The sequence below is a fragment of the Pinus tabuliformis genome, chromosome J (genome assembly GCF_031772625.1).
Source record: "Pinus tabuliformis cultivar Carrire ecotype Pingquan chromosome J, CPIR1, whole genome shotgun sequence".
NCBI classification, from domain to species: domain Eukaryota; kingdom Viridiplantae; phylum Streptophyta; class Pinopsida; order Pinales; family Pinaceae; genus Pinus; species Pinus tabuliformis.
In genome coordinates, this window is record NC_142295.1 from 1,058,078,030 (window position 1) to 1,058,101,870 (window position 23,841).

Genomic DNA, 23,841 nt, shown 5'->3' on the forward strand with positions numbered 1-23,841 from the left:
CAATTAAGATGACTTATCGGTACACTAAATTTTTTAGCATACTGATAAGATATAATTCCTTCTTCTTCTTCTTTATCGAAATGCTAGCATTAAGTGTGGTTGTTATTTTAACACATTGGTGCGGTTATTATTTAAACACATTGCTGAAGTTAGTTTTACAAGAGAACTGGGATGCTTTAAAACTTATATGATTTTTTATTTTCACATAAAATAGCATATTCATCTCAAGTTATCCTTTAGGATGTATGCACATGAGTTATAGTAATTCATAGTATACATTTTCCACTTAAAGTCACATTATTCTTGAAAAATGGTTTGAAAATTCTATTGAAATTCAAATTGTGGTTATATGGTTCTCGAAATTAATTTTAGGTATGTAAAAAAAAATTATTGCCAATTTTACTCAAATGCAGGGAGAAAATCTCACAATATCAAAGGGCCAATTCTTCAAAGTCCAATTCCATATTTCTCAAATTCCTTCATAGAGTTCTCCCTTTCCATCTCCAATAAGTTCATATTTTATTTATATTTCGATTATCTAATTGAATTTATTATCTTTATCCATGTCAATCTGAATAAAAATGTATCCAAATTTGTAGGCTCCTCTTTTAGAATTGACTTCAAATGCAAAAGATATTCCACTAGTTCAAAAACATCGGAAGCTTTTATCAGGAGTAACACACCGCAAGTAGTTTGTAGATGAAAATGGACAACCTCTTTACCTTGCTAATTGTAACATGTCATCATCCAACCACAATCCTAGGTTAGCGATGGTAATAATTATTTGGTATAATGTAATTTCAGCAAACCAATTGCATTGTGTTTACTAATATCATTGATGTACTAATGTTCAATATGTTTTTAAATTAGGATTCTAGTGATGATGAGTGACCCACCTACCATCTTTGAATGCACCCCACTACAATGCCAAATCAAGAGAAGGCTACACTAAGAGAAAAAATCAGAGAGGAATCATACCAAGAATAGTTGAATCAACCACCTATTCAATTCCCACTACATCCAGATTCACCAATTAAGAATGACTACTACAATAATAGTTCTTCATCACAAGTTGGCAATGGAGGTAATAAAAAAGAAGTTGGTATGGATGATTCCTTACAGGATATGACTTCCATGGAGATAATGTTGTTAGATGCATTCCAGAAGAGTGAGTTAGGGGATGATGCTCACATCATTGATACCTTTTCTGAAAGCCTGGAAATATCTTCCACCAACCCTCTCTTTGGACTTGGCGGCTAGTCGAAGTTTACCTAGTTGGGGACAATGATGTCACTTTACAACTTAAAAGTAGCTTGTCATGTTGAATGAATGTTTCTTGAAAATATTGAGGTAATTGACCATGATACAATCCCTTATATTTTTATAAATCTTGTCACACAATCTATATTAAAAATGGTTGATTTACTGAAAGTTAGATATTAACATTGTAAATGTATATTTCCCACCAGCTTCATGTTATTCAAATATAAGGTTCTTCCAAGAAATAATGTCTTTCCTTGTAGCTGTGAAGAGGAAAAGCAGTTGTAGAAAATATCAAGTGTTGAGTACAGTACATATCATGCATCTATGAATGATTGTATTCTACATAGGGGATAGTATGCAAACAAAGGGATATGTAAAAAATGTGGGTATGACAGGTACCATAAAAAAGGGGTAATCACATGGTCCTCCTCATAAGATATTTAGGAACATGCCTATAATCCTAGTGATTCAAAGGATATTTTGTTACAAGGAATGAGCTATGTTGTAGGGATGGCATGCCTGACACAAAATTTAGTTGAGAGTTATGTGAATCCAAACATATTCAATAGCCATGAAGCATATAAATGATACATGGCCAAAAAAATTCAAGGATGAAGTAAAAAGTCTACGACTCAACATAGTCATGGATGGCGTCAACCGATATTCCCTCTAAAATGCCAACTACTTTGTTTTTCCTGTAGTAGTGTTCAATAACAATATCCACCCCTAGTTCTCCGTGAAGAATGAACATCTTATGTTAGCTCTCATAGTCCCTCATAGAAGGAAAATGAATAATATGGATGTCTACTTACAACCATTGGTAGATGATTTGAAGCAATTATGGGAAGGGATACATGTATATGATGTATTAAGACCCATTGGAACATAGAGTCACTTTATGTTGTATGTCATATGTTCTTACACCACACATGATTATCCTGGCTTAGGAGTTTTCTCTCGTAAATTAATTTTTATTGATTTGTTTATATACGTAGCAATATTATTCCTCATATTGGTTTAATTCACTACAATTGTTTTGATCCTCATGGTCACTAATGTGTTATGTATACAATAATTTTGCAGGTCTTGTAACAAAAGGGTATCATGGATGTAAATGTTGTGGACCTTATTTGAAGGCTAGGTGGTGCAACCACCTATGAAACCTAGTGTATGACTACTCTAGTGTATTCCTCACAAAAAAACACTCTTAGATAAGAACAACATCCGCTTTTAATGGTAAGCTCGAGAGAATCCAAAGGCATGCAATAATGACACCAACTGAATTGATTAGAGCATATAAGAGAGAGAAGAAGAAGAATATTACATAAATGTTAGATTCAAATGGGAAGCTTATGTTTGATGATCCGTAATTCCTTGACACATATGAAGAGAAATTTCCCATTGGAATGAAAACAAAATCTATCTTTTATAAGCTCCCATATTGGGAGCATCCTAAGATTACCAACTTACTAGATCCGATGCATATATTTAAAAAAAATTCACATTATTTATAGAGTCACATATATTGAAAATAAAACGAGACATTTTTTGTTAGGAGAGATCTTATTTCATCAAAAACTAAAAGGAAACATTGGTCAAGACAAGAATGTAGAGGAGAGGCTAGTCCCTCTAGGTATTTCAAAGAAGGTGAGGTCACATGGATTTTAAAGAAGGAGGATATTTCTTTGGAAAAGGAAGTTATAATGGGTGTGAGGGTGTGTTTTTTATGTGTCTTAGCTATCATGCTACTTCACTATGGAAGACCATTTTTAGGGTCAATATCACATAATCATTTGAACCTTCTAAGAGTATGTATGTCAACAACATGATTCTATTATTTGTTATTATTTTTATTCCGTGGGATAAAATACAATTAATTTTTGTATGTGTTTACGTTGTAGTTTCATTATGTTTTTCTCATGCATGGGTTGTTGAAAAATGACTTCCCCCAAGACCTACACTGTGCCATATCTAAATTATCTGCACTTGTACATTGGATCACATCAAATGAGATTGATATGGCTAACATTCCACAATGACATCAAGAGATAGCTGATAGTTTTTGTATGTTTGAGAAGGAACTACCGATGAGTTTCATGGACTTGCAAGTTCATATTCTAATTCACCTAGTAGATGGGCTTGAATTAGTTTAGGTGGTTTCTTGTCATTGGATGTTCTTCTTAGAGAGGTACATGAATAAATATAATGGTTTTTTTAGACAAAGGGAAACACCAGAGGGTTATATGGATGATGGGTACATATCGCATCAGCCTTTCTATTATGCTAGTGAGTACATCAAGAATGTTGACAACACACAAGGTTTGGTGATTTGGGATGGTGAAATGGATGAAGACAAAAGAGAAGGGTAGCTTCTCCAAACGAATTGAAAAATACATGTGATCAAGAGCAAGTGACTTATCATTTGTCAAATTTATACACTGTAACTATTCATATCAAACTTCATAACGTATATTTTGATCTCATATGTACTATATATGTGGGTTGGATTTCATCAGCGAATTGAGAAATTGAAGCCATCAAGAAATTCATTTACAATTCAGAAGAAACACAGTCATTTGTCGCATTATACAAACTGAAGAGGAAATAGACAGTGACAGAAAATAATTGACTCAACTGAATGGTAGAATTGTGTCTTATCCTAATCATTCAAAATAAAATATAACATTGATATGCCCCAACAGTTGGGTTGTTGACCAAGTTAGACAGAAATATGGTGCATCTAGTCGTTACATGGGAGCTGGAGAGGATGTGCTAAACATATGGATTGGGTGCAACAACTCATTATGCATGTTTGAATTGTAACATATATATTTTATATTTAAATTATATTTGGGTTATTAGAAACATGACATTGTGATTTTTCCACTTTTTTATAGGTGCATTTGTTCCCATATATGTGGGCATATGGACATCATTTTTGCATGGAGGATGTTGATTATGGACACATGACACAAGATTGTGGAGTGGAAGTCAAGTTCGAGCAATCTAATCTTGCTAGCCACTGCGATCAAAACCAAAAACAAGGGAGATTAGGTTATGTCAGAAAGATACAAGAGATCATTGAAGTGGAATTCTCTTCATTCCAATGTGTTATTTTTAGGTGCCACTAGTGGGATACCTTTGATTGGTATAATGTAAAGGAAGGTCGTGATAGTGGGTTGATATGTATAAACTCTAGGAAGATGTGGCATGAAGCTAAGGAGCGTTATGTTTTCCTCAAACACTGCAATAGGGTAACTTTTTACCGATATGTGTTGGATAGGTATTGGTGGTTCGTATTAAGACATGAACCTGGATAAAAATATATTTTTTTAAGAAAAAAGTGTTAGCATGTCAAGCGAGGAAGATAATCATGGTGATGACAACAGTGAGTGATCTGTATTTGTGTTATTTAATAATATTTAGTATTGTTGTACTTTTGTGGTTCTTTATTTCACTAATTATATTGTTTTGTATTTGAATTATTGGCATTTTATATAATTGGTAAGATTCACAAACATTTTTACATGTTTCTTTTCTAGTGGAAACATTTTTACACTTAAAAATAAGTATTTCCAATGGTGTAATATATAATTTAAAAAATAAAATTTTAACATATTTTTTTAATTCTAATTTTGTGATAAGTTTAATTTAGAATTTGTGATAATATGGTTTTCAGCTTAGTTGTTTATTAGTTTACATAATTTTATCATTGTTTTTGAAAATATTTAAGTTATGCCCTCAATATTGACTAAAGCCACAATTAATGAAGTAATTTAAAAATTTGATGGCAATCAAATTAGGAAATAATGTCAAAAACAAAAAATATAGGAACATTTTCTTGCATTAAATTTCAGGGCCAATAGAATGATTCTGATTCAAGATCATAACTTTGTTACAATAACAATTTTTAGGGTAGAAGAGTCTATTAAAAAAAAAAAATTGTACAATGGAAAATAACGTTTATTCATATGTAATTGTTTTTTGAAAAAGAGTTAGAATGAATATGCATGAACTATCTATACAATAGAAAAATATTTATGGTAATTTTAAAGTTATAGTTTCAACCATATTAAACATTGTAATTTATAAAAATATCTTTGTATTTTTCTATTTAAAGTAAGTTTTTTTGCATGTAATTTCTTATATAAAAATTAGATATAATTTCACCAATATATAATACATAATATCTATATATATATATATATATATATATATATATATATATATATATATATATATATATATATATATATATATATATATATATATATATATATATATACACACACATCATGATGGTAACTATCTAAAAAACATAAACATAATCTAGAATACACATTCAAACTCACTAACATCATCTACTTATATACACCTCTAACACATATAAATGTCATTAGCTAGCACACAAACCTAATAATTTAACAGGGCATCATCATCATGATAACATCTAACAATATCCCAAGCTAACATATCCCATGCTAATTATATTGTTTTTTATTCATCTTGTTAGCATTATATATAATTGGTAAGATATTAAATTTAAATTGGTAAAAGTTGTCTTAAATATTAAATTTAAATTGCTTTAATTCCTCATAACTTTAGTGCTAAACTAAATTCTATTAAAATATATTTTTTTAAGTTATATTGAATCTAAATTAAGTATAAAAAAAATTATGACTTGAAGTTTTTTTAAATTCAACAATACATTTAATTTTATAAATAAACTTAAAATATTATTTTTATGTTTTATATAAATATTATTGATAATAGTTTATTAATTACCATTTCTTGTTTATTAATTTAAACATTAGAAATGAAAAAAATAATTATAACTAAATTTAAAAATACATATTAATTTAAAATTTATATTTTAAATAATAATTCTAATTAATAGTCAAGTCTTGTTAGCAAAGCTACCCAAGATCAAATTTCACAGGGCGTGGTTGTGCCTTGTGTTAGGGGGAGGAGACATGCTAAAAAGTCTAGTTAGCTAAGCACTGGTGTGGCCCATGGCAGGTGTGATCCCTAGGTGACTTTGATGGTTTATATGCCCTTGGGTGGTGGCTCCGCAAGCCACAGGTCAAGCTAAGAGGATCACAGACAACTTGACAAACACACACAAAAAAGATTCTAATTAATAAATATATTTTTTAATGATGCTGGATTCATAATTATTATTAAAAAAATAAACTTTAATTTATTAAATTTATAAAATCAAATTATTTGTCATGTTATTTTTATAATTTAATATTTTATGAGCAATTTGTTTAATTATAGTTGATTGTATAGAGCAATCATTTATATATTTTAATTTTATTATAAGTATTTTGAAATTTGTTTTTAATGATTAAATGTTGCAATATACATTTTGAAAATTAATTGCAAAGATTAACTAGATATTGTCTAACTCTTGTATTATAAGTATAGGTCACAAATTGTTGATTTCTATGCTTACTATGAATAGAAAGGTAGTTTTGTTTAGAGGTTTGTAGAATTTAATTGTGTGGAAAATTGATTTTGCTTTGTAGTGACTATTTTTTAGACATGTTTTATAAGCATTTTTTTTGTTACTATTTTTTCTATAGGCAAGGACTATGTTTCTAGTGACCCTTGTTTGAATAAGAATTTAGTTAAAATGAATATGTATGAATTATATATGAAATATAAAAATATTTATGGTAATTCTACAATTATAGTTTCAACCATATTAAACTTTGTAATTTATAAAAATATCTTTACATTTTTTTATTTAGAGTTAGTCGTTTTGCATGTAATTTCATATATAAAAATTTGATATAAGCTCACTAATACATAATCTATAATAAATATCATTTCATAAAAAAAATCATGATGATAACCATTTAACACACATAAAAATCATCTAAAATACACATTCAAATTTGCTAACATCATCAAATTATATACACCTCTAACACATATAAACGACATTAGCTAGCAAAAAAATATAATAATCTAACATCGTGTAACAACCGCGGTGAAAAGTTCATGTAATAGAAGTTAAATGAAAAATAAAACCATGGGTAAGGGACATGTATTACAAGATGAATGTTGGACAAAGATATCCTGGTGGGCATCACTGGATGTGTGTTTTGGCTAAGGAAATTGGCAAAGGCTAAGAAAAATACATTAAAAGGCAAAACGACATTTTTGGTACATTTATTTATGTAAATAAAGAAAAATAGGAGAAAAGGAAGGTAAAAGGTCACAGGTTGCATGTGAGGATGAAATTCAATAAAAATAATGGAAAATGAAGAAATTAGAGGCCTCATTAATAAAAAGGCTTCTGAGGATCAGTTGGCAGGTTGCCCAGGGTTAGGTCTTGATAGTGTAATGTTTAGTCAGTTCAAGTTTGGAGCTCTCTCATTATTCTCTCCCTTTCTCACTCTTGGTTACTTAGAGTTTTCTTTTAGCACTCTTGTCTGGAGCAAGGAAGGAAAAGAAAGGAAAGCAAGGACCAAGGAAGAAGAGCAGGGTCAAGAAGCTTCAGTGGGAATACTTGCAGGCAACATATTGCATGTGTGATTTCCTAACTAGTTTCGACATGCATGACTTTGCATGTTGGTGTATGGTTCTCTTGTTGTCGATGACATGGTTTTTCTGGGTTATGATAGTGGATTTCAGTCTAGCTTAACCTTTTTCCAAATGCAATGGTATGTTGCGATGTTATTTTAGTTTCTGAGCTTTGGTTTGCTTGATGGATTTCGAAATCTGGGGTGGAGGTGGTCTCAATGTTCATTCCCAAAAGCCTAGAAATCCCTTGACCGGTTTTTTCAGGATACATGGTAAAACCTAAGGGATCAGTCTCGGTTTAGGGCCTAGTGATCCAAGTTTTGATTGTAGTAAAGCCTAAGAGACAAGGAGACAGAAAATTCCTCAAGGATAGTGATGGATTGCGGATACCATTCCAAGTTCAGTTCAACTTTAATCAGAGCATTGGTTTTGGTGTGATCATGGTTTAATGAGGATGGAGGTGGTTTAACCTCTGGATTCCCTTTGTTTTTCTAGGAGATCCCACATTCATGCTTGGAATATGGCACTGGGGTGACTCGTTGAAAGAGAGATTTGGTTCATCCATGTCTATGGTTGGGTGGTACGTGGAAGTCCTGAACCTAGTCGGATTTTCCTATGATTAATAAAAGATAAGTTATCTTACTTTTTCACTGATTTATATGTGGATTTAAAGCCATTCATATCTTTGATATTTATAAGGTTTTATATTGGTTATAAGCATGGTTGAATGGATGGTTCATGTCATGGTTATTTCATATATTAACTTGTAATTATTAAATGGATGGATGCAAGACCTAATTGATGATGTAGTAATTCAATGGAGAAGGAGGTGATCCTTTTGATTATGTTTCATAAGCTGTTTCATTCATTTATGCTATGTCTTGTATCCTATACTTGTAGGTTTCATTGACACCAAGTGTTTGATAGAATGGTAGTCGTTGTTGGGGATGTTGAGGCCTAGTCTTGAGGGTGATTTTTTATTAATCCACATTGTTATCATGGTTTTAATGAATTATAGAAGTTAAAATAAGTTCTATGTAGAGTTCAGGATTCTAGGCTAGAAAAGTGGCTTAAACCATGGGGTCATTGGCACAAAATTAGCAATTTTGGTCCACAATCACTGGTAGGCAGGCCTGTGAACAGGGAAAATTTTAATAACCACCCTAAATTTACATGTATAATAAATGGGCTAATCCCCATGATACATAGGAAAAATTGGAGGTGATTTTATCAATAATATAATATGTATATAATTTTTTTGGCGAATCTCTCACCAAATTATATTATCTTTTACAGTGATGGAGAATCTTTCACTGAACTATAAAATCTTGTAAGATCTTGGCAAATCTTTTACTGAATAATAAAACATTGTGAAGTCTTGGCGAATGTTTTGTTAAAGTATGAAACCATATATGATATTAAGAAAACATATTCATTAAACTGTAATATACTAACATACATGTTTGGAAAAAAGAAACATAATTTTCTCTTCCTACAAACAATGTTCCAAGTTTCAGTGGCCATGTTTGTCAAGGTTCTTACAATACACTCTTTCATATCCTTCTAATAGTTTTGATAATATTCCACAACAAAGTTCTTGTAGGTGTTGATATTGAAAACGAGTTCTGTCAAGGTAGGAGAGTTTAATCTTTTCTCTACAACTTTTGTCAAGCTACCAATTTTTTCAAGTTATCAAATTTCTTTCTTATTCCATAGACTCCAACTGTGAGATAAAAAAAAAAAACACATCAAGTTTGTTTACCCCAACACGCCAACAAGTAGCATGCCCCAACTATATTATATAAGAAAGTATTAGGTATCCCAAAGGCTTGAAGGGGATCTAATTGAAAGAAGTGACCATTGTGAGAATCCTTCCAATCAATATATGAATATATAAATGTAGATTTATTATTATTTTAATTGGAAATCTTCAATTAAATAATAAAATTTAATTACGTCTCTCCTAATTTAAATTGCTTATTAGCATAATTCACTACCTTCATAGGTCTCGCATTTTTTAACAGCGTTGTAACATGTAGATTAATTTCCTTTTCGATGAACAATCTCCACCTTTTAGGAAAATATGGTGCAATGGCTCCAACCACTACAGATCATTAGGACAAACTAAAAATAGCACAGAAGATGAAAGGTTGTACAAACCAGCTTATTTTTCAAACAACTAATCCAACATCAGTACCTAAACTTTTTCATGAAGATATCATATTGAGAATGTTTGAAAAATGGTGAGGAATCTTCTATGAGGGTGATGCGGAAAGAGTGATAAGGTTTCATTGTTTTGAATTTTTTTTTGTTAAATAAGAAAAAGTTAAAAACCAATATTAATGGATATATCGGTATTTTTTACTAAATTTTGTGAAGTAACTAAATGTAGCTTTAACCATTCACCTTAAGATGTTTTTACAATATAATTTCCCAAGTCTATTTAATATATTCATTATCATAAAAACCAACCTATATCCATCTTAACTCCACATCTACCACTATTAGGGGGATGAAATCTATTTATCCCTCTGAGCACTTGGTAGACCCAGAATTAAGATGGATATAAGATGATAGAATTTCCCTTTAAATAGTCTATGCTCACATGAATACCATGGTATTACCATGGGTCAATACCATGGGTTATCATAAACCTAGAGCTTAAAACTTACTATTAGTAATTTATAAAAATTAATAATTGATTTTTATTTTATTTTTTATTTTAACCAAGTTAAAATGTTTAACATACATTAAATTACAACATCCATTTTTACTCTTGATCCATTAAGCCCCGAGAGGGATCAAATATTTTTTCACTATATGCTAGTTTTCATATCACGATATTTGATCCCACTTGGGGCTTAGTAGATCCAGAGTAAAGATGGATCTATGCTGGTTTAATTCCCCCATTTAAATAGGCTACATTCCACATGAATACCATGGGTAAATACCATGTGCCATTTTTATTTTTATTAATACTAATATTAGGGTTAATAATGTTTCTTTGCATGGTATTAATAATAATCTAGCCCATGGTATTTGGCCCATGTTATTTTTCCCATAGGTTTCACCTAAATATAACGCTTTTTTTGAGTGTTCGTAAATATAAGGTGACTTATGGAGTAAATATAAAAAAATGTTTTATTTTTTTACCATACCTCTCGTTTATTTATATTTTTATTAATTTACCATACCTCTTTTACAAATATGGTATTTGGCCCATAGGATTCACTTAAATAAAACCTCTTTTTTGAGTCTTCATAAATAGAAAGAGGGTTATGGACTAAATATAAAAAGAGGTTTTATTTATTTACCATACGTCTAGTTTATTTATATTTTTATTTATTTACCATACCTTTTGAGTAAGTATAAAAAGAGGTTTTATTTATTTACCATACCTCCACTTTATTTAGATTTTTATTTGTTTACACCCTTGCATGTATATAAGGTGACTTATGGAGTAATATAAAAAATGTTTTATTTATTTACCACACCTCTCATTTATTTATATTTTTATTAATTTACCATACCTCTTTTATAAATACTGTATTTGGCCCATAGGATTCACTTAACTAAAATCTATTCTTGAAAATTAGGGCGAATGGAAGGTTGTAACTTCTAATTTCAAGGGCCAAATTTACCTTTTTTACCCTCTTCCTTAAAATAACGTGGGCTATTTGAGGCGATTTGTAAAAATTTACTATGATACAAAATATTCGCCCACTAAAAATTTAAAACCTCTTAATTTCTCCAAAGGGCGAACATTCGCCCCTAAAATTTTCCATGGCTGTGAGAGCGACTTGGGGTTTTTGGTCACCCCCTTGCCCATAGAATGAGAGTAACCATGGCATAAGAGCTGCAGAGTAGAAATGGGACCCAAGGGCAGGTTGTCTGAGTGGCTAACTTGTCTCCTATGGGTTCTGTTGATGATGTTGGATGACTATATGTTATGTTTTGTCGATTCTACTTTCGTAATGTGACATAGGGGGTAGAATTTGGTCATAGTAGCCTCTGTTCTCAAGTTTAGCCCAGTTGGCATGGTTACCTTGGGTAGTCCTGGGAGGTGGGTGTTACAGATTGGTATCAGAGCGTGGTTGCACTCTCCTTGGGTGAATGTGTTGTTTATGCATGCATGTCAGTTGCATGTGTGTCTATTACACTTGCATTCCATGTGATTGTTGCATTACATAATGATTGGTCATGATGGTAGTGAGGTTATCATGAGGAACTTGATATTGATTTTATGGAATGCATCGTCAGAAGTATATGGTTGGTTACATGGTTATATGCATCTTGATTACATCCTTGTATGTTAGGTTTCATTCTTGGTTGTTTGATTACATGAATCAGTCTTTGTAGGTTGGTTACAAGAATTGATTGCTTATACTTGACTACATGTGTTCATTCATATATGTATTTGATTAGGCATTACTTATGCATGTTGATGGTTGCATGTGGCAATGTGTACAATGGAGTAATGGTTGTTTTCATGCATGAGGTCATGGTTTGTGTAGTTGATATGGTCATGCATTGATGACTTGACTCTAGCTAGAATGATGTGAATATGGTTTAGTACTCTTGTGTTATATGTCTAAATGCAGTTGTCATGCATGAATAGTTTTGGTTATAGTTATGCATGAATAGTAGGTCAAACATGCCTTTTGAAGTCATGGTATACAATTTATGTCATTAGGGTGATGTTGGTATGTTATGATGCTAATATGTTGGTTGAGATAGAGTAGGAGATGCAAATCATGAAAGTGAGGTTGCAGCATTGGACTCTGGGGTAAGAGTAGATCGTCATACAAGTATTGTATGTTTTGCATGCAGGTATGTAAGTCAATGATTGTTATATGCATTAGGTTTATATACATGTCTTTTGATGTTATGGTTACATTCATGATGGATGTTAGTTGATTAGTGTAGTTATATGCACATGTGTCAAATAGTCAAGAATTGTAGTAACCTATGGTTGTATGCATTTCTATTGTCGCTTTAGGTTTGATAACTTGAGGATTATGTTATATGTTGTTGATGAGTATGATATATAGCTTATTGTTATTATATGTTATTAACTTGATGATTAAGGTTCTCTTTGTGATCTTGATGTTGTGATTTGATTTGCTATACGCGTGATGGTTATGTTCATTGCATTGAAGATCTTGATGTTATATGTATTGTATTAACCTAGCTTGGACTATGCATATGGTTATGGTTGTGATATTCAGGTATGAACCAACATATTTGTGATTTGGCTTCGTACTAATCTAGATTGATTGTACATATGTGATTTCTATGCATAAATGATAATTGTTTATGAGTTAGGGTGTGAACATGTTAGTTAGTGCTTTTTATGGATAACATGATCTTATTTATGCTTAAGTTGATGTGTTGACAAGTTATATCCTACTAATTAGCTTCATTGTGCAGACAATATAGCCTCCCCTAGGATACAGTAAGGTATGATTTTTCTCATGTTGTATATTTGCTGCTTGACTGTTTGATTGTGCCATCTAGTTAATTTATTTAACATGGTATGGTTGTAAGTTGATTGAATGTTTGATGAATTGCATAATATGAGTATGTCTTCAAATGATCTTGTTTTAAGATGATTGTGCTAACACATATGAGTTGAGATAGATGACATGTACTTGAGTATGATAGGTGATAGTTGTAGCATTATGTATTATGACTTATTACTATGATTTGAATATGGATTATGACATGATTGTTAGTCCTGCTAAAGGTTTATTTCAAATTGATAGATATGATTGTCTTGATATGTGGAACATGTGGTTGACATGTGAGAGCAGTTGCAGGAAACATGCTTGGTATTAGTGTGACAAGGTAATAGTTGATGTGTTTATATAAGTAAAGTTTGGGTGATACATCAATGCATAGTAAGCCTTGATTGCAACAAGGAAAAAGGTAAAAGAAAGGAATTTGGCAAGCATTTATTTGGCTAAGTTTGGAAACTCTAATTCGAAACAAATGAGTTCTTTGCACACAGGAAGTCTTCTTAACATTGACTTTGTTTGAAATTATGTAGATATGTGCTACATTCATGAACATGTACTTGACAGGTTTGTTAGCTAGTCTCTAGTTACAGCTGGATCTGTCAAGAGGATTGGAGTCCCTTGAGAGATGACGTGGATGTGCTTAGTTGCAGACAACATGTTTAGTATAGCAACGTAAGGTAACCAATGTATTTTCATGTTTAATTATGCACTAACAGTTATGTGTTGATGGACGTATGATGTAGGGAGTTGCATGGCAAGAGAAGTTTGCATGAAATCTTGAATAAGGCTAAGGTTTAGCTATCCTTGGGAGTCATGGGGATTAATTCATGGTGTCTATAGTTATTCTTGTGCTTTTGGTCTTTTGCGATTGATTGACAATTTTGCAGGTGTCTGGTGCATAGCTATGCCACTTTGTTTGTGGTGTCATATCATTGTTGGATTTCCATGGTTTTCTTCTTGTTTGTTTCTTGGTATTCCCTTTTATTTTTTTGAGCCTTGGAAATTGGTTGGGAAAGAGGAAAGTCAATGGGGCTTGGGGAGAGATGTGTGGTACCCAACACGTAATGTAAGACTCAGATGAAGCTTTGTGCATGAGTAAGCGCAGTGGAAGGTAACGTTATGACAGTCGGTTGGACTTGTTGGTCCATAGTGGAAAATGGACGGTGGCAGTATAAACATGTGAAAGGTAACTAGAAAAGGTAAACTAAATGGATCTAAGGTGTCAGATGCCTTGGATATGTTGGGAATAATTGTTCTCAATGTTTTACATGTTGTGCACGGATAAAGGAAGTTCTCTTAACCTTGACCTTATGTTAAGTGGTAGTTATGTTATGAACATGATTATGCTGATGTTTATATATGTGTACATGTTTGTGTATATGTATGTCGTTGTCCAATAGGATGATGATTGTTTTATGATAATGATTATATATGCATGTATGTATGTATTTATCTCACTGTTTGATAGGGTCATCAAGGATCATTCTTGTGGAGAAATGATTGCTTATACAGGTGAATGGCATAACAAGGTTCCTGGTCTTACAAGGGATCAAGTGAGAAGAGTAGTCACGATAAGTATACAAGGTCAGTATCATGTGGTTATGAGTTTATATTATGTGATTATATTATGTTTATGTTATGACAGGTAACATGTAAGGATATATAAGTGAAATAAAAGTAGTGTGGTCTGCAACATGCTAGGACAAGCATAGATAAGACATTCGGAAAAAGTTTTTTTCGTAGAGATAATGTGATTTTGGATATTAAGTACTAGTGTTGTGCATATGTTGTACATGTTTCATATATGATGTTGTGTGCATGCAGTGTTGTGTATGCATAGCATGTGTACATGTTGTTCATGTAGCGTTATGTACATGATGGTACAAATAATGTTGTGTGAATATTTCATATGCAGTGTTGGGTATGAATGGTGTTATGTACATGATGGATATGCATTGTTGTGTAGATATGGTGCTGAGAACATGTTGGATATGTAGTGTCATGTATAGATGACGCTATGTACATTTTGGATATGCAATGTTATGTACATATGTTGTTCTATGCATGTTGTACATATGGCGCTATGTACATATGGTGTTGCGTGAATGATTGTACAAGGGGTGTTGTGAGCATGTGGTGTCATGTACATGTTGTACATGTGGTTTCAAAGATATGTCATGAATATCATATGATGTACATGTGGTATTCTGTACACGTTGTACAGGTGGTGCAGTGTACATGTGGCATTGTGTACACGTTGTGTAGGTGGTGCTGTGTACATGTGATGTTGTGCACACATTGTGCATGAGGTTGCAGTGTACAGGTGGTATTGTGTACATGTGGTACATATGGTACTTGTGTAGATGCATGTGTTGCATGGAATTGCATGACATGTGTAGTTGTATGAGTGTGATGCACACCATGTGTATGTGAACATGGTTGAGGAGAAGGAACTAGGTGTTTGTCGGGTGTGACACCCAATCTAGAGTGTGTATGGAATAAAGACAAAGGTAGAAGATAAGGATTGATGAAAGGATAAGTATCAAGATTTTATTTCAATTTTATTATGCATGTGATTCATGATTATGTTCTATGATGATTACATGTTATCTATGATTCTGGTTTATGATGGTACATGTGATTTGTGATGTTGATCTATGATAGTTGATCTTATGCTAACTAGATTTGATATGTTTATACATGATGTTTTAATCAAACAGTTAGTTTGACTTATTGTGATAGGAAGCAAACATGATTGCAAGTATACCTTATTGATGAGCTACTAGTTAAGTATGATTTGAGGTTATTTCAATTTATTTGAATCTAACAGAAATTATACGGTTGGAATAGGAATGCATGAACATGCCCGATTGGGTGGTGGAAATCGACGGCAATAATTGGTAGTAGAAGCAAAAGAAATTGGAACATGCAGTCGTATGCTGGTAGATTACCTTACGAGTAGGGCCATTGTGGAAAACTGGTTCCCAGTAGTATCCATTGGTTGCCATGATCATGCTATGACCGATATGATGGTTTTGAGGAAGGTATATGCCTTGTTTTTGTATTTATGATATGAGGAAGACTTGCCAAGGGATGCATCATTTAGGTTAGGGGATACCGAGGAAATTGGAAGGTGAGTGACTACATGGAAGGGGGTGAATGGATTTCCTAAGGGACTATGTAGCAAAGAAGGGAAGGTCGCAGATATTTTTTTCGTCATGAGCATTGTCAGATGGAATTAGATGCACATTGGGGGTGTGCCCTGGAATAGTGAGTCGGTAACTGTTCCCTGAGAGGAGAAGTGGTGCAGGATTACAATGCTGAACATTGGATGCAACTTTGACTATGACAATGGATTCTGGACTTCCTTGAAAGGATTTGAATCTTGGTACTACTTTGAGGGTGGAGGTGTGATCCTATAGATTCGCTTGTTGATTGATATGGGAATCACATCCTTTATTTGTTGGTTTAACAAATGTGCATATGTGTATATGTGGTTATTATAAATATTGTAATGAGTTCTGTTATAAAGCTCCAGTATGCATTATGGTTATTACCTTATCATGTTGTTATAATGTTTTTATTTTGAGCAGGTTCTTCATTGTAAATACTATAACGAGCTAAGTTATAAAGCTCCATAGGTAGTATATTTTCTTTTCAGCGGTCTTGTTGAGCCCTTGGTGTGGTTTAACACTAAGGACGTGTTCCCCAAGGGGGAGGGTTTTGTAACAACCTTGGTGAAAAGTTCATGTAATAAAAGTTAATAAAAGAAAAATAAGACCACGGTAAGGGACACATATTACAAGCTGAATTTTGGGCAAAGATATCCTAGTGGGCATCACTGGATGTGTGTTTTGGCTAAGGAAATGGGCAAAGGCTAAGGCAAAGTCATTGAAAGGAAAAAAGGAATTTTTCACACATTTATTTATGAAAATAAAGGAAAATAGGAGAAAAGGAACGTAAAAGGTCACAAGTTTTATGTGAGGAGGAAATTGAAGGAAAATAATGAAAAATGAAGAAATTAGAGGTCTGTTTAATAAAAAGCCTTATGAGGATCAGTTGGTAGGTTGCCCAAGGTTAGGTATCGATAGTGTAATGTTTAGTTAGTTCATGCTTGGAGCTCTCTCATTATTCTCTCTCTCTCTCTCGGTCTTGGTCACTTAGAGTTTTATTTAAGCACTCTAGTTTAGAGCAAGGAAAGGAAAGAAAGGAAAGAAAAGGAAAGAAAAGAAAGGATCACGAAAGAATAGAAGGAACAAGCAACTTCAGTAGGAATACTTGCAAGTAAAAAATTGCATGTGTGATTTCCTAGCTGGTTTGGACATGAATGGATTTGCATGTTGGTGTATGGTTCTCTTGTTGTCGGTGGCATAGTTTTGTCAGGTTATGATAGTGGATTTCAACCTAGCCTAGACTTTTTCTAGATTGCATGGTATGTTGGGATGTTATTTCACTTTTTGAGCTTTGGTTTGCCAGATGGATTTCAGAATCTAGGGTGGAGGTGGTCTCAAGGTTTATTCCCAAAGGCCTAGGAATCCCTTTACCAATTTTTGTGCGATACAGGGTAAATCCTGAGGGATAAGTCTTGCTTTAGGGCCTAGTGATCTGGGTTTGTACTGTGATAAAGCCTGATAGACAAGGAGACACAAAATTCCTCAAGCATAGTGATGGATTTCTTATGGCATTCCAAGTTTGGTTTGGTTGTGATTGGCGCACCGATTTTGGTGTGATCATGGTTTGATGTGAGTGGAGGTGGTTTAACCTATGGATTCCCTTGGTTTTTCTTGGAATCATTGTTCTATGAGATCCCACATTCATGCTTGGAATATGGCACGGGGTTGGCTGGCTGAAAGAGAGATTTGGTTCAGCGATGTCTATGGTCGGGTGGTACGTGGAAGTCCAAAACCTGGTCGTATTTTCCTATGATTAATAAAATATAAGTTATCTTAGTTATACAATGGTTTATATGTGGATTTAATGGAAGTCATATATCTGATATTTTATTGGTTTTATGTTGGTTATAAGCATGGTTGAATGTCTGCTTTATGTCATGGTTATTTCATATATTCACTTGTAACTATTAAATGGATGGATGCAAGACCTAATTGATGATGTAGTAGTTCAATGGAGAAAATACATGTAGGTTGCATTGATGGAAAGTGTTTGACAGAATGTTAGTCCCAGTTGGGGATGCTCAAGCCTAGTCCCGAGGGTGATTTTAGATATATCAACATTGTTATCATGTTTTTAATGAATTCTAGAAGTTAAAACAAGTTATGGGCAGAGGTCGGGATTCTGGGCTAGCAAAGTGGCTTAAATCGCAGGGTCGTTAGCACAGAACTAGCAAATTTGGTCCACAATCACTTGCAGGCAGGCCTGTGAGAGTGACTTTGGGTTTCTGGTCACTCCCTTTCCCATACATGAGAGAGACTATGGCCTAAGAGATACAGAGTAGTAGTGGGACTTAGGGACAGGCAGTTTGACTGGCTAACTTGTCTCCTGAGGGTTTTGTTGATGATGTCGGATGACTGTATGTAATGTTCCATCGATTCCACTTCCTTAGGGTGACATAGGAGGTCAAATTTGATCATAGTTTACCCCATTTGGCATGGTTACTTTAGGTAGACCTAGGTGGGAGGTGTTACATAGGCCATCATCATTGTGATCACATCTAACAAAACACAAGCATTATCTAACAATATAACCACACGTATCCTCAAATATACATCTCATGTCAAATAATTGTTATAACATACACATCTATCTGCAAGCACATTAAATGAACATATCTAACATGACCTAAAAATATACACATGAACACCAACATATAGATTAAGTACATCAACATGAATAGGTAAAATGGGTCATACACACACAGAAATAAGTTAAATAACTACTATATAATATCTCTTACAATAGTACTAGTGGAGGCCTAGTCTATAGTAGAAGATGATGGATGGTCAACTGCCTCAAGAGTTGAAGTATGAGGTGGAGAAGGAGGTGGTTGGTTTGTTCTCTGTTGAGAAATAGGTAGTGAGTGAGATGAATTAGAAGGAGGTGGAGTAATACCATAAGGATCACCACCCTATTCATCATCCGATGTGGTAGTATTAGGTGAATACTATGTATCTACATTCACTACAAGGAAGAGACCATCTAACAGAGGTTTTTGTTGAAGGCCCTATAAAAATAGCCCAAAAATTTGTTTATAGCAAACATCAGTAGTGGAGGTGGGCGAGCAGATGTTTCAGTGAATTTTTTTTGACGGTGTGCCTACAATATAAAAATGCATTGGTGCTTTACTATCCATACAAGATCGGGTGCCGCATAGAACATGGTGCACCATGGAAAATTTATTTTTGTCAAATAATTTAACATAATCCTCTAAACAACACAACACACCCATGCTTGAATAATTGATAACATTGGAAAAATGTTACTTTTAAAAATTATTGGTGATATGTACAACTACAACACTAGTGCCTTTTATGTAGTAAAAAGCCCTGGTGCATATCAAGAAGGAGCACCACTATAGTTTTTAAATTTTAAAAAAATGTGGTGTTATTTTCACATGACGCGCCAGTGCGATACATGTAATTAAATTCCTCGAGGCATCTTCTAAACAACATTGCTAGGAGGTTTTTAATTTTAAAGAAAATATCGGTGTTATAGTCAAACAAAGCACCAATACAGTACCTATATTAGAACGTCCCAGGGCATCTTAACTAAATAAATCCTATAGATTTTTTAATTTAAAAAAATTGTGGTCCTTGTGGATATATTCTACAATAGTGCGGTTATAGTAATGTACCCAAGGAGGGTTAAATGAAAAAAAAAAAAAAACCCTCTTGGCCATAAATTTCAGTTTTACCATCTACAGTGCTAGAGAGCTCTGAAGCACTGCTGCCACTCTTGCCTCATGCACGTTCCCTCAAATTAGTGCTTCTCTTGCTCACTACCCTTTCGTATTGTGCTCACTACCTGACTTTCCATTTTTTTCAAACCATGGTAAAATTTGTTTTTCTCCATTACATGCCAACAATTCCTCCCCAATGACCAAATGTCCAAGTAATGTCTATGTTTCTCTCTAATTTCATTTTTTTAGTGGATTAGATTTGCAAATTAGCTTAAATTTTCCATTTTTTTTGAAAAAATAAATTCCCTGTGCGGCACGCTCGATATGTTTGCCTCACACTGATAGCGATGCACCCTACAAATTTATAGGGTGCACCATTGTTTGGTGTGTGAACATAACACATTGCTATTGTTTCCGTGGGATTAGTAAATGTAAACACACCAAGAAATCTAAAAATTGTACATTGATGTGTTATACCTGGTGCGTTTATATTTACCAAACACGCCGCAAGAATAATATTTAAAAAAAAATTATAGATGAGTGAATTTGATATCCTGAACATTCCGTACTGATGCAAAAATGTTATACATGTGCACTGCATATGTGTGATTCACCGTTATGAAAATTTATATTATATGGTACTATATTATATTTATATTTGTATCTATGTGTCTGTTTTCTTATTCCCTCTCTCAATATCAGCCCCCAAACATACACACACTCTCTCTCCATAATTGTGTGTCTCTCCCTCCCTCCCTCTTCCTCTCCTCTCTTTTTATCTTCCCCTTCTCTCCCTCTCTCTCTTCCCTTGTCTCTCTCTTCCCTCCCACTCTCCTCTCTCCTTCACTCTCTTTCTATATCTCCCTTGTCACTCTGTCTCTCTCTCCACCTTTCTCCCTCTATGTCTTTCTTCTTCCCTCCTTCTTGCCCCCCTCTAACTCCATCTCTTTCTCCTTCTGTCTCTTGAGTCCTCTCTCTCTTCCTTCCTCTCTTTCCCTTTCTCTCCCATCTACCTTTGTATCTCCCTCCCATAACTCATTCTCTTCTCTGTCTTCTCTCAAAATTTGTCACGATATCCCTCCCTCTCTCCTGCTCTCTTTCCCCTCCATCTCTATGTCTCCCTCTCTCTCATCCCCTTTTCTCCCTATTTCTCTTCTTTATTCTTCTTTATCTTATGTCCTCTCCTCTCTCCCTCACTCCCTATCATCTCTCCCTTGTCACTCCCTCTCTCTCTACACCTTTATCTCGCTTTGTCTTTGTTCTTTCCTCTCTCTCTGCCCTCCAATTCCATCTCTCTCTCTCTCCCTATCTCCTTCTCTCTCACCTCCTCTCTCTCTTCTTCTCTCTCCCTCCCTCTCCCCGACCTCCAGCTTTGTCATTATCTCCCTCCCTCTCCTCCCCATCTCTCTCTCTTAAATTGGACCTCGTTGTATTGTTTTTAGGAAAGTATTTAAATTAAAAAAAATCAATTGGTTGAAAAATATTAAACCTATATTTTTGATCAATCATGTCAAAGAAAATAGAATAATCAAAAACTCTAAAAAATCATGCACTATCTTTCCTCTATTATTGTTAGTCACTTTCCTTTTTCTCATCGCTTGGATCCTTAATTAAGATGGATCTATGATGGTTCTTAATAATTTTATTTATGTTATATAAATTCCACAACTTTATATATAAAATCGTTCTCATATTTAATTTTGTTAAAATGTTGATTTAATTTCTATGGGAATATTTTTAGTAGTTGTGAGGATATAGGTTTTAGATATATCTCAAAAGTAATTATAACTTTTTCTGTTTCCTCTATTATTGTTAGTCACTTTCCTTTTTCTCATCGCTTGCATCCTTAATTAAGATGTATCTATGATGGTTTTTAATAATTTTATTTATGTTATATAAATTCCACAACTTTATACATAAAATCGTTCTCATATTTAATTTTACTAAAATGTTGATTTAATCTCCATGGAAATACTTTTAGTAGTTATGAGGATAGAGGTTTTAGATATACCTCAAAAGTAATTATAACTTTTTCTGGTTTAGATTCAATTAAAAAAATGCTATAAAATTAAATTAAAATAAAATATTTTATAATATATTTTTATTGTAAAATAGATTATGGTTCTTGGAAATGTGCTATTGGTAAGTCGTGGTATTGGACCATGGTATTGTAACAAAGCCTATTTACAAATTAATAATACCCATGTTAAAGTGAGGAAATATCCATTGTTAATAATATAGTCATATTGTTATAAAATATCTTGATTGTGAAATAGTTTATGATTTTACATGTGGTATCGACAGGCCATGGCATTGAAAGAAATCCTATTGACATTTTTATAATATCAATGACAAAGTGGGGGTAAATATACATGGTTAAGAATCTTGTCACAATGTAATATAATATTTTGATTGTGAAATAAGTTATGTTTTTTTGGCATGTGGTATTGATAAGCCATGGTATTGGACCATGGTATTGTAACAAATCCTATTTATAAGCTAATAATATCCATGAAAAAGTGGGGGTGGACATCTATGGTTAAGAGTCTTGTCATATTGTTCTAAAATATTTTGATTGTGAAATAAGATATGTTTTTGGGCATGTGGTATTGATAAACTATGGTATTGGCCCACGGTATTGTAACAAAGCCTATTTATAAGTTGATAATATTGAGGGTAAAGTGGGGTGAATATCCATGGTATTGTAACAAAGCGTATTCACAAGTCAATAACAAATTCAAAATATAATAAAATAAATTTCTTTTATTTTTATCAATGTAACTTTTTATTATTAATTCAGCCAACATTTAAATGAGTGTAGGGTCATTATCCATGGTATTGTAACAAAGTGTATTCACAAGTTAATAACAAATTCAAAATATAACAAAATAAATTTCTTTTATTTTTTATTAATTTAACTTTTTATTATTAACTCAACCAACATTTAAATGCTTACACTCCTCCCCAATATCATTTTCCCCAATATCATTTTTAACATTTTTCTATTTTTTAATTTAGTCAATTTTACACCTACACATTTATCTTATACTAGGTACTTACATGACATCTACACACCTACATTGTACTATATTTTCACTATAAAGATAAAGTAATTATATATATATATATATATATATATATACTTTCCATTGTGGAATGTGTATTTTATTCATTTTTTATTATGGATTTAAAATATGGAATTAATATTAATAACAAGAATAATATAATTCACATGTATATATAGAAAAATATGTTTTTTGCTTCCACTTTATAATGGGTTGTAAAAGTCTCTCTCCATAAAAAAAATGTGTAATTTTTTTATTAATTTTTAATATAGAGTTGACGTGTGAAATTAATATTAACAATATGAGGGAAATATAAAACATGGTAATAGAAAATAAAAATAAAAAATATGAACAATATAAATCACAAATAAAATATTTTAATAAAATAAAACATTTCAATACTAATTATGTATATATATTATATAAAACAAATTAAAAATAAAACTTTATTATGTTTAAAACTTTAAATCATTCTATTAACATATTTATCAAAATGAAAAAAATTTATATTTTCTTCCTGGATTATGTACAATTGACACCTAATATGTACACATATACCATTTATCAACTCCACATAACCATGGAAAATTACACACAGCTATAC